Here is an 11,672-nt window from a genome sequence, read left to right as displayed (position 1 = left end):
TGTACTATGTGTGACTATAAGAATTCAAGTATTGTCTAAAATCAGTCAACCACAGAAACTTTGACAAAGATTTGTTGGTTTGTAGTGTTTTGTTTTAGGAAACTAGGGAAACCGTTATGGACACCAGTTTGCTGCCTGGAAACCCCTTACCCTTCCCACCTCGATCTAATTATCGAGGATTCCAATCAGTAGAGTTAAGTGAGATTAACCAATGATTGTTTTAACATAAGAATATTAATAAGATGGTGTGACTGAAGGACCAATTATTAGAAAGGTTAAATTTAAGAATAGACATAGTATGCATTTTTATGTAAACTAATATAGATGATGGTGAGAATCGTACTGCGCAGAATCACCTAAGAGAGGTCAAGAAGCGGACAAGTGAGGAAGACTATGGAAGACCACCAGAGGGCTTCTGAAGACCACCGGAGACCTTCACTGCGCTTGCGTAAAGGACATTTACATATGTTAATAGTTTCCTGGAAAACTAATGATTATGTATAACATTTCTCGGAAATCTAGTGAGTATGTATAACAGGTGTGCATTTAACCTGCATAGTTAAACCAGACAGATGCACACGATAGGTGGAGCGTTCCCCGTGTGCCCAGCGCTGCAATAAAGGAGTGCCTGCTTCTTAACTTCTCATTGTTGTTAAGGAGTGTTATTCCGGATTTCGGCAACATACTCACTCCATTTATTGCTTTTATTGACAGTTTCCTGTGTTGTGAAACACACTGTAAGAACAGATACGTTCATTTCATTTTTTTTCTTAGTGGCTTGGCTAAAACTGAGTCTTTTTTGGCCTTTTTTGAAAATATGAAATAGAAAATTAGGACCAGTTTTGGCATATGTGCCATATCCCACTTCTTTCAGCATCTTCTGTGTTAAAATTTTCAGTAAGGCCCACTGCATTGCTCTCAGGGATTTTATGAACAAGCAGGGTTGCTTTACCACTTTTGGAGATGCCAAGCAGGAGTCCCTCTCTCTCCACTGCCTATTGAGGGACTTGAGGTGGGCCAAACGCCCAACCTAGGAACAAAGGTTCATGACCAAAAAGAGATGGAATACAACACACACCAGTTTTCAGTATTTCAGAAATGTTCCACCTTCTTCCTTGTTTCAGCATGTTTTTGGAGATTTTCTGTCTCTTCCAAAATAGCAAAGGTTCTGAAGTCTGCTATGACTTGAATTTAAAATGCAACAGATATTCCTTTGCATGTGCAGATGGCAGTTTCTAGCATCAGTTCTGCCCCACGGTTCTTATTTTTGTGCTATTTTAACTCTGCTTCTCTCACCTGATCTAACGTGGCATCCTCCCCAGCTAGTGTGGCTAATTACGCAGTCACTCTGCTTACAGAGTTAAGCGTGACAGAAGTTTTTACACAACTAATTTTTTCTTGGGTAGCATTTTCCAAAAGCCCAGGTGAAAAGATTCACTCGATGCCTCTGTCCATGCATTAGTAACTTGAAATTCCATTGCAGATAAAGTAATGCATTTGCAAGTAGTTTTCCTTTCCCTTAAAGATACGTAAACCACTACTTGCTGGAAGTTCTTTCTTCTATAAAGGACAAGCTACTGTTTTGAGGGTCATGCACTCTCTCTGAGATTTTCCCCATTTCTGCACAAGAGTTCCTCCTCTGAGCACAGCCAAAGGGGAGAGTGGGGCAGAGCAGCAGGGAAACACAGCCAAGGACGGCCTGGGAACAATTTCACACACCTCTTTCTTTCAGTCCCTCAACGCATACTGACAGAAACAGATATGGCTGAGAACACCATCAACCTGATCTGCTCTTTGATTTTTATTTTTTGTGTAGAGGGGCTGTTCCGGTACACAGAAAGTTGATGAGGTTTTGCAATTAGCAATATGAGCTTTGAACCAGTGCTTAGAATGGTTGGCATTTAAATACATACAGACACACTTTGCTGTCCAGCACCGGGCAGGGAATATTAACCAGCTGAAATACTTATTCACAGACCTTCCACAATCTGGTTCTGTGTCTGCATAACACTTCTCAAGCCAATCAGAGATAGGTACAAGGATTTCAGTGAAAAAAACTGTAAAGTCAAAAGTCTTTAAGCAGCTCAGAGCGTATAAAACTTTTTGAACAGATGATGAAAGTCAGTGAAACAGAAAGGACAAGCTCATCTGTGTGACCATCTCCAGCTCAAGCCTCTTTGCTGATGCCGGGGGGACACAGTATAAATATAAGACACAAAAAAAAAGAAACAGAATGAGTCTGATATCTTCAGCCTCTGGAATGGCATCAGCTGGAATTGCACAGGTGCTCTCGTATCACTTGGTTCTGCACCCCTGCTCCCTGTAACAGATGATGTGCTTTCCTGCAGTTTTTTGAAGTTCAGCTGAGATGAGCAGCTCGAGTTAAAAACTTAATCCAGGGAAGACCAAAGCAATTGTGGCAGAGCGTAGGCACGTGTGTGAAACCTGAAAGAAAAAGCAGAGGTAAGATCCCTTCCATCACTGCTCATCCTTAGGCTTGCCCTGCAGGCACCCCACCCAAAGACTTGCAGTTGGCCTTGGACACACAGGTAACACGAGGGGAAAAATACTTCCTTCCCTACCTCTGCCTTTACAAGTAGCAACTCCTCCAGCCAGACAGCTTTGCATCTGTGTCAATAAATGCAGCTCAGCAGTTAGGGGACTGTGTCTCTTGAAGGACTAAGACTTCAGCAAAACCCCTCTCATCTGAAGGAAATTAATTTGCTTTGCCAAGCCAACTTGACTTGACTTTTCTAAAATAGAAAAATAGAACAGCTAAGCCAGAATGTAAATTTATGAAGTGATTTGGAGAAACTAAAAAGTACTTTTGAAAACCAGAAGGAAAGTAAGAAGAGGGAAAATTATAATGTACCAATTAGAGTGGAATGTGAGTCGTCCACACTAATGCAGGATTCTTTTTATTTTGTTTTCCAGGAGAGTCTTCAAAAATATTGAAATTCAGCATCAGCACCTCAGGCTGGCAACAAGGATGACAACAATAATAATAACCCACCATATTTCAAATAGGCAAGAGAAAAGCTAGGTCTTTCAGGTTTTATCCACTGCCTTAATAACTTGTATCCATTAAAATTCATAGAAATTTCAATGGGATCATAGCTTCACTGCATTTTTGAAAATCAATAACCAGTAGAGTCCTGTGACAGTGCTTTAGGCTCATGAAAAAGCCTGACTGGAGTAAAAAATATGCTTGCATTTTGTCAGCGTTAGTTGCCATCACTTCCACTTCTGAATCAAAACAAGCATGTGTGCACACATGCACGCACAGGCATACATCCTTTCATCTTTTTCATAATAATTTCCTACCTCCCCCACACAAAAAGAAAAGGTGGTTTTGTATTGTTTTACCAATGCAGAAAATTAGTAAACACTGAATTGGTTCACCCCTCACTCTGGGTAAGGTTCATTAAGATCCAGTGGAAGAAAGAGAAGTGCTTTAAAGTGACAGTTTGTAAGAGAAATCATGTGCAGCTCATTCACAGATCCTAAAACAGGTTTTTGGGATCTCAAGGTTATGTACATATTTTGACAACAAAGAATTCAGCTCTGAAAAAGAAAGTCCACACTCTTCTGAAAATTAAAGAAAATCTTACAGCTCCATTCCCACAAAACTGCTTAAAATGGTTAAATAAATAAAAATGAACGTGAAGAGAAAGGCTCAAGCTTCCCAACACGACTGCAGCCAGCCCAGCCGCAGGGCCAGACCTGGCAGGACGTACTGCCGGCTCAAAACTCGCAGGGAAACAAGGTGAGCCTGGCATCGCTCACCTGGGAGCTTTCGGCTGGCCCCTTGGCCCCTCGCCTGCTCCTTCACCTCGCTGCGCCCTTCAGACCCACCGCAGCAAGCCAACCCCCAGCAAAAGTTCAAAGCCTTATCACCTCCCTGCACTGGGCAGAAACTGCAGCCCTGGGGCTTTGAGAGCGCGATGGCAGCCAGGGGAAATGGAGGGAATGGGGGGAAAAGCTGCTGCGTCACCGTATGACGCTTGGCACCCCGTTGCACGAGTGAGACAGCAAAGTCAGCTGCGGTCGAGCCTAATCCTCACCAGCAAGGGGGAGAGCAGGAAAGAGAAAGCTGAGGAGGAAACAGCGGGGATTTCCCCTCAGCAACAGTGATCTTTGAAAGCATAGCGATATGAATTATTTTGGGACTGTAGGGACACTTAGCAGGAGCCGGGGGTTATTCATGCGGAGGAGTTCAGAACAGGCTGTAAGCGCTTTGGGAGGATCCTAAACTGAGTGTAAACTGAGGAAGTCTCTGGTCAGCTGTGAGAGGGAAGCTGCAGTGATTTATTTGGGCTGAAAAGGTTTTAAAAAAAACCTTACAGGCTTCCTGGGACCATTGCTTACCGCAATGACCAATCACTGCAGCAGTGTTCAAGGCATCTGCTGTCTTCACCTCCTGCTTCTCTCCGTAGAGGGTGTGACACAGGCACTTTTATTTTCAATGCTCATGATTATTTTGCCTGGGAAGCTCAGTGCAAGGGGACTTAAATCCCCTTTTGGTAGCCTCTCAGCCCCAAAGAAATACAAATAATAGCAAAATACACCAACTGAAGCTATCAGAAAGGCCTCTACCATTTCTACCTGTACTTTCTGGGGCTCTGAAGCACCATGGGCTCAGACGTGCATGCTCATTTGCTGGGACAGCCCAGCCCCAAAGTCAGGACCCAGCTGGTGGCCATCAGCAAACAAGGGAAACAGAAATGACGAGCGCAAAGAGAGGAATCTGGAGCAGGGGCCCCAAAACACCCACATATTGCCTATTACACTGCAAAGACGTCCAGCAGATGGGGGTCACCAGCAGGAACCCTGCCCAGACGTGTTAAGCAATTCCCTACTGATATGGATTGCATCAGCTCTCTGGATACAGCTAAATCATGCCAGTGATTTTTGCTGTCCTTGCAACTCTTTAAAATACACAGTAAAAGCTTTTTTTTTTTTTTTTTTTTGACCACTGTTAAAACCCAGATTGCCCCATATGTTTTATATTTTCCGTTCATTTGCTGGGACGGAGAATACCTTTGGGCAAAGTCTTTGTCTCCTTAAACTTAACTCAGCTGTATAACCCATAGAGATGAACAGTTTTCAGAAGGAAGGTACAGAGAAGTCCAGCAGTAAGTACAGACTACAGTTTCTTTGCCATGCAGATGGTGTCTTTCCTCATTACGGCGCAGCCTTTTCAGTTCCAGTGTGCTTTGCCCTCAGTTTATGCACCAGTTCCCCGTTTCTTCAGCCCTCCTCGGACAACCTCGAAATTAGGGTTAGGCAGCAGCTAAACTGGAAGACTGCTCTGACCACCCCTGCTCGCTCACATTATTTCAAATAACCTCCCGTGTAGAAAAATCTCTCCCAGTTGGAGGGCAGCTTCCCTCCAGCAGCAGCTCGTGCCAAGGGATTTTGTGAAGGGCCAGAGCATCCTTTCCTCCTCCCCACAAAGTCCTAGCCAGATGATGCCACCGTGCATCAAAAAAAAGAGAGCAAGGTCGCAACGGCACCCACCTCACGCCGCCTTTCTGCCCGAGAGAGGAGGCAGCCCCGTGCGTGGAGGGTGCCGGGCCGGGGGGGGTGAAGGAGGCAGGTGCCGGCGGCCAGGTCACGCAGGCACGCCAAAGGCTTTGCCCATGTCCAGCTTCCACCCTCTGCGCTAACTCTTGCTCCCTCGGAGGGGATGGGAAAAGCAAACCCTGGAGAGGAGCCACAATAACGGGGCTGTCTAAAATGCCACCTCGAAGGAACGGAGCGGTCTCCCACCTGCCTGCCACCCACGCTCCCTCCCCACTGCCCCTCTGCCCCACCACATCCTCCCCAGGCCTGCTGAAGGACCCTGTTTTTACACATCCTGCTCATCCACAAGCAGCCTTACCGATGTCCACAGCCCCTCTGGCCCCAGAAAGGTCTCCTCGAAGTGACTGACAGTGCTGTCACATGCTGGATCTGCTCCCTTTTGCCCAGAGCCGCACTTCCATGGCTCTGGGATGCTTCAGGCTGAGCAGTGGCCAAAACTGAAGAGCAACGAGCCATCCAAGCACCGTGTTAGAAGACACCTGAGTCAGACGTGGAGCGGATGGGGATCAGCATAGTCTGATCTGGGTTTGGGGGAGGCAGGGAGCAGATGAGGACCAGCAGCTGGAGCATGAAAAGGCAAAGAAGATCAGGAGGGCAAAATGGGGGGGACACAGGTTTGGAAGCTGGCAAGACCATGAGGAAAACAACATGCAGGGGGAGCAGAAAGGGAAACCTGGGACTGGCTGAGTAGTGAGAGCATGAAGGAGCAAAGCAGGGACTGGTGTTCAGCAAGGCAGTAGGAAGAGCGACATATAAATAAAACATGGTACAAGAAGCACAGAAGCCTGGGGAGAACCAGGAATGTGGAGAAAGGCGAGCACGCGGCATCAGGAGAGAGGGAGAGGTACAAAACATTATACAAAGAAAAAGTAGAAAGATTAAAGCAAAAGCTTCTGTGCTCGGGAGCTGAGAGGCATTGGAGCTCTCCTTTTTTTTCTTTTCTGTCCAGAAATGCCTATGAAAGTTCCTGACAGAGTGTCCCAGCTCTCCCAAAAGCCTCAGCCACCCTGCACAGGGCAGCTGGCAGCTGCTCTCTGCCACCTTCTTCATCCTGTACCTGGCACCAGTCCTGTAGGGAAACTCGCATTTTTGTCCTGGCTGTTGGCATGTCTGCAGGTATCAACGATATGATAAATCCATGTGTTTTCTTTGCGTTTTAGAAACCCAGGCTCCCAATCTTGATTCCATCCACCACGGCATGTAGCATCATGTAACCCCTGTACAGAGAATACGCGTTAGGAGACACAACCCGCCAAGGACTCTGCTCCACTGATTGACTCTATTTCTTTTTAAAAGAAGAGATTTCAAATGAAATATTTGGAGCCAGTGCAAAAAACCCAAATGCGTTCCTCTTAAATTCAAGCCCGTGGAAGGAAAACATTTTCATTTTATTTTTCTGGAGGAAAAAACAAAAGCATCACACTTCCAGAGTGACACAACCACACTTCCCGGAGGGGTTTCCAGCTAAAAGCAAAACCCATCAATGGGCAATTTAATTTTCTTGAAATGGCACTTTCCCTCAATAAACGAATAAACTTACTTCATTTTTTACTTTCTATTGTTAATCTGTAAAGCACAGTAATTCTACCTATTAATCTCTTCGAGATGTTATGAAAATAAAGCCATGTGAAGCACTCAGTTGCTATAGTAATTAGCATCACAGGAAAAGGCCAATGAGGAAACAAAGGACATTGTCTCCAGAACAGGGTTTAAATCATGCATGAACTGTGCGTTAACCTTAAGACCCACGTAAAATGAGGAGCAGGAAAAAAACACACTGAGGCAAAAATCCTGCAAGAATAAATATGCTGTGTGCTGATACAATTAAAGGCCCCATGGCTCACACAGGCACCTTCTTTCTGACATTTCCTGGGAGATTTTTAGGCAACTTGGCAGCCAGAAGAATGTTTTTATTAGTTAATGGTTTTTGTGTCAAACTCTATTTGATTTGCCTTGTATGCGTAATTTAGTCTCTTGTCTGGATACTTGAGGAAATTATGAATTTTTAAGTTCTTTTTCCATTAGACTAGGTACCTCACAAATACATCTAAACCATACCATATATATATATTTAAAAATACTTAGGATAAAAACCTTCACTTTCTGTTCTAACCTTTGTCCACAATCTATTTTTTTGCTCTGGAAGACTTTCTTTTTATCAGCTTTATGCTCCACTCTATCTTCAATAAAAAAAAAAAAAAAAGAGAAATGCTTCCTAATCACAAGACATGACAGAGCTTGCTACATTTTGAAACAGCAGTATGCTTGGGTGCTTAAGAGCATTTGGCTTTGTGCTTTGCACCTAACCAACAAGGCACCCAGGTGAGCTGCTATTGGACAGGGACTTAATCCCTGTCGTGTTTAATCACTACATTAAAAGATTCAAAGGCTAACGTTAAAGGCCATTCAGTTTGAGCACCGTAGACTTAAATGAGGGAGTTGGGAAAAGCCACTTGGTTTTATCTAGGCAAAACCTGTTTTAAATCTTTGAGAACAAAAGCCAGGGGAGCTGAGAAGAAAAATCCTTCTCTGTGTCCCCTGCTCCCCATGGCTCAGACATCCACCCCGACGCCCTCGGACTTCCTGCAAGTTTCACATATGAGGTGTTACTTGCACCATTTACTTAAATGGCTGCAATAAATTGTTAGCTCTGGCCTGCTTCTGTTCTGCATGACAGCAATAAGAAAGTTATTAGGTCAGTACTGAATGCACTGAAAAATCCCACCCCTGCTTGGTGCATAATGCTCTGCAGCGAGGATGACTCATCTGTTCCCCAGTGCAGAAGACACGAGGGGGCCATTTTACATTCCCTCAGGAATTTGATCCCCAAATGTAAAGTCTCCTGCTTGAATTCCATGTTGTTTCGGGATGTGATTGCCAGCAGCAGTAGCCAGGGCTGTTGCTGCCTGTCCAGTTGGCTAAGGATTTAGAAGCCTCTCTTGGAGGTGTGGACTTTGCTAGAACAAAACCCAAGTGCTGTCACTCTGTGCTTAACTCAGATCTCAGGCAGCTACGCAGGTTTGTCCCCTGGGGCCACATGGCTCCCATGTTGCATAAACTCCGTTGGCTTTCAAATTCAGTTCTCCGGCCCAAATCCAGTACTAGGCATTTTCAGCCTAGTAATTCATCAGCTGGAGGACTCTGATGCTACACATGAACTATGGGGCAAATGCAATGCCTTCTGCACTGCGTCCCAAAGTCTCTGTCCCTCAATGCCCAGATGAGGGGACTGATGGAGGCCACCACAGATTCTTCCGTGAGTTTCTGACAGGTTTTCTTCCAGTGGAAAACAGGGTAGGCAGTGGGGGAGGAGAGATGCATGCTGTCTCTCTCTCTAATGTGCTGTCAGGGTGCAGGTACGACAGCTTGGAGGCATCCCCATGGCTGCCCAGATAGATGCCTCATGTCTCAGAGGATATACCATTCAAAGTTCCTTTCACTGGCAAAGACCAAGTTTAACCAACTTCGGAGGATGCTTTGAGGATGATCAGTTATTTAACCAGACCATTTCCAGAGTGTTATTGAGAAGACAAGAGAGCTTGAAGGGTATTTTAGTCGTTTAGTTCGTACTTCCTTACATGTTGTGCTAGTTAACTTTGCTGCTCAGTTTATACCTGTGTTAAGTGTAAGTGTATCTGGAGGCGGTATATAGATGCATCACATAAAAGGACAAAATAGTAACATTAATCATCATATTGATTTTAACCACATTCCTACAATATAAATGGAAGCTGAAATTCCAGCTGAGATGGACACCTGAGATGCCTTCCATTGAGTAGGGAGAAAATACAACATTATAAGACCATCATAAGGAACTCTACTGGAGATACAAGATCTTTTTAATTGTATTAATGAATTCATACATGAAAAATCAGATTTCAGAACTCAAATCACAAGATAGTCGAAGGAGAACTTGGGTCTACAGCAAGGTTTCCCCACATTACAATCCCTCTTCTCGCAAAGAACGGCACGAAGAACTGAACCGGCAAATACTGCCTCGTATGACCTTCCCTGTGAACAACAGGGGCTGTCCAAAGCCTCTCACATTACTTTCCCAAGTGGGTGAGAAATTAGTGTTGTGATAGCAGTGCATACGGTACCTTTATACTTGCTTTATCTACAGATAAAATTTAGTTTTTCACAGGCAACCCTACAGTAATCATCACTCCTTCCAGCTACCAGAACCTGGCACAAACTTCCAGGGAGCAGCTCTGTTTCAATAATCAGCTTCTGCCAGCACCCGTGGAGCAAAGACATCCCTCCCTGATGCTTTCCCTGCAGCCCTTTTATCTATGCTGCCTTGACTGAAAACATTTTCACAGCCACAACGCTAACAACATCACACATCTTTTCAAACATCAAGTCTTCCTCATATGGTAAAAAAAAAAGAAATTGTAAAACAGCAGACTACACAGTGATAAACACTGATGTAGAATCTACATCACATAAGGGTCTTGTCAGTAAGGTCATTCCTTATGAATGCTCATTTGGATTTACAATGCCTCTATACAAACAATTAGCAATTTATTCCATTTATCCCCATTTTATGTTAACACTATGTGGCATCATTCAAACCATGCAACTTTTTTGCCATTAAAAACACACCACTGTTGTTTTCCTACCAATTCCTTATCAGGGTAATAAAAATTGTCTTTGTCATAGGTGTATGATATCCCAATACAGGTAGGTTTTAATACTCCAAAACAACTTTTTCAAATGTTAGCCTTTATCATACATTTGCCTTCTCTTTCCATGCATCAATGTGCACACGCACACGCACACAGATAAATACAAACAAACAGAAAAGCTAAGGAAAATAAAATACTTTCTAGCCCAACCACTGCTAGCAACAGACACTTGAAAATGAGACAAATCATGGTCTCCGTACACAAGAGAATTATTTGCCGAGTAGGTCAGGGAAGATTTGGCCTAGGATGTTGTTTAATGAAAACGTAATGTAAAAGACTTTGCAGTTCGAATATTCCATCATTCACATGACTTGCATATAGTCTGCGGCATAAACAGCACGGAAAGTGGGCTTCTCTTGTGCTAAGTATATATTTTTTTTTTTTCTAAATTTAAGAGAGTGGAAACTGAAATATGAGCACAAAGGAGTCGTCAGTGGGGGTCACCCTGTGAGATGGCCTCTCCAGTTCTCCCTCACCATAAAAACACTTGTGTCTGTGGAAGGCAGATAAAGCTTGCATGCCCTCTGTGTCTGTGATGGGACAGCGTGAGAGGTGTTTTCTTCTTCCAAGGAAAGTTCAACAAGAAGTATAGAGCTGCTGTTCCTTGTGTATTCCTTACCCAAATATTTGCGTATTGCCACAGTAAGACCAAGGATCAGAACTTTACTTGGTGGTAAACTTCAGAGCTCATACCTAGTCCTGAGTATTTTGACACTGATTTTGATATTATTTTCAACTACTTTCAGTTCGTGATTTTACAGATTTGGCATCACTTTATTCGGGGGGGGGGGGGGTGGGAGGGGCGGGCGGAGAGAAGATTTAGGGATGACAGCTAATGTTTCAGCTAGTTATGTCTTAATTAGTAACTAAGCGTATGACGCACTTATGACACACAGCATTACAAGCATTATAGCATTAGAAATCACTCCACAACTCTACTTCTAGCTCATAAACGATTACAAGCACTTACTATGCTATATGACCCTTAGCGGAGGATCCTACGTGCTTTATAAGCAAGCTTTTGAGAAGCCTGGAGTCTTGACAGAGAAATCAAACCACAGTATTCACACTCAGGGCAAAGATTTTCTTGCGTAAATCTTGCTTTCAGGTTCAGTAGGAGTGTTTTTAAGGTGAACGGAAAAAAAAGCAGGGGGTGTTAACTTGCTACATTTAGGAGCTCATTCGTTTAATTGAAGAGTGGAAAGCGCGGCGGTGTCTGTAAGCATGGAATCAACCAAAATTATAAGATGAAAATGGAAGGGTGCTCTTTCTGGAGCGTAACATGCCAGTCGTAGAAACATCAGTGTGGATACTTTAATGAAAGACAAACCCCCATCCTATGCCATGCATCTTACCACATTTCCCCTCATTCTGCAGGACAGACCCTTCAGCAATTTC

The 11,672-nt window shown here is 44.0% G+C and overlaps 1 long non-coding RNA gene across 1 annotated transcript; it reads right to left on the bottom strand.

Annotated features, from left to right (window-relative positions):
* Window positions 1-690: 690 nt before the first annotated feature.
* On the bottom strand, window positions 691-6,976 carry LOC128135153 (uncharacterized). Its single transcript, XR_008232972.1, has 2 exons — window positions 6,644-6,976; window positions 691-2,445 (listed from the first exon to the last, which is right to left on the bottom strand). It is a non-coding gene; the product is annotated as an uncharacterized LOC128135153 (long non-coding RNA).
* Window positions 6,977-11,672: the final 4,696 nt, after the last annotated feature.

The sequence above is a fragment of the Harpia harpyja genome, chromosome 22, assembly GCF_026419915.1.
Source record: "Harpia harpyja isolate bHarHar1 chromosome 22, bHarHar1 primary haplotype, whole genome shotgun sequence".
Lineage (NCBI taxonomy): Eukaryota > Metazoa > Chordata > Aves > Accipitriformes > Accipitridae > Harpia > Harpia harpyja.
Note: the sequence above shows the minus strand (reverse complement) of the source record. Positions and strands in the feature narration are given on the sequence as shown.